A 1,616-nucleotide genomic window follows, 5' to 3' on the forward strand; every position below is an offset into this window, starting at 1 on the left:
CGTTCTGTTTAACAATAGAAGTACTTCAGCTCATTTAAGCTAACTTTCTGATGAAAAATATTAAAAAGAGGTCAACATAGTCTGAGCTCCACAATGCATCCTTGACACTTAAATACTACTACTCAACTATTGCACTTCTTTATAAACATATTAGAACTAACAGGTTTAATGATGAAAACAACCGTAAAGCTAAAGGAAGTCGAACTATGTAATGCTAATGATGAAAGATCAGTCAAATGCATTCAAAGATATCTAGTAGTAGTACTATAGTAGTAGTATAGAACATTGCCTGGCATTTTTGTTCTTTTTTCTAGTAATTTTCAGACAAATACAACAATCAGCTAATTATTAAATAATGATATAAATAAGCCATTTTTATCTCAGGTTGGCGAAGTTATTCTGAGGTTTTAAAAGGCCGCCAATTAGTGTCAGTCTACTAAGCTGTATGGCAAAGGTTCAAGTCTTATATTAGCCAGCATTTTAGTTGTTTCATTATGAAATGACAATTAGTGTCATTTTCATTTGCAAAAAACCATTCTCTACTCTAACGTCCCTGGAAGGTAGTGAGCTGAAGTATTATTTGGGCTAAAGTTTGCATGAGTGTCAAGGCAATCTCATGCAAAACTGGAAACAGATTGCTTTTATAGAAGTTGGGTTTTATAGGGCACATATCCCTGGACAAATACAGCCAAATACATATAGATGAATTTGGATAATTGAATGAGAATTTAGTTCAATTGAATCATTATGTTTTTAAACTTTTAGCGAGTGAATGGCATCATTTTGCATATACTATATACACAATTTGCAGAAAATATTTTCAAGTGATTTAAAATTATAGCAGAGTTAAATATGAACCACCCAATGATTGAGCGCTTTTCCTTAGTAATTACAAAATCTATGTATTTTGTGCTCTAGTAGCAGTAGATCTTGGACATCATTAATTTATTTTTGATAGTCCATACCTGCGTTTATAAAAAAGATAAACAGTAAAATTCTCTCATAGTTAACTTCTGAAAATACCAAAATTTTTCGATAAAAAATTAGGAATATGATTTTCGAGCTATGTAGTATATGCTTTATCATATTGTTGTAATGTCTGCCGAACCATAACCATATCAAGATTTTTGGGTTTAAAATACTTGATCAAGGTTTTTTGTATCAACTTTTGCTGAATTTGGCAGAAAGATTCCTGGCTATAACTTTGTACTTATGAAATGATTAAAAAAATTTTTTAGCATAGAAAGCACTTGGTGAATAATCAGCTCATGTTGAGTTGTCATTATAAATTCATCAATTCAACTAGAGACAATTACAGTCGCTTGCATATTTAATTTATATCATATATTTATATTTGTGATGATACAGAGTGACTATTGCAAGAATTTCTCAACATGCGTAACACGTTTTTACTGAAATTACATTTGCTTTTTTCATGATATAATGGAGGTGCTAGGAATCACTATGAGGTTTTAGCTTTTAATGCACTTGGAAAAAAGATATTTTGCTGTTTTTTAGCTCAGGCTGTCTTTTAAGAAGGTTTCTTTATTAATTAATTCTTGATTACATAGCAGTTTTATTTGCATAGAGTATGCAGTCACGATGAGACAAAAGAC

Source organism: Watersipora subatra, chromosome 7, assembly GCF_963576615.1.
Source record: "Watersipora subatra chromosome 7, tzWatSuba1.1, whole genome shotgun sequence".
Classification (NCBI taxonomy): domain Eukaryota; kingdom Metazoa; phylum Bryozoa; class Gymnolaemata; order Cheilostomatida; family Watersiporidae; genus Watersipora; species Watersipora subatra.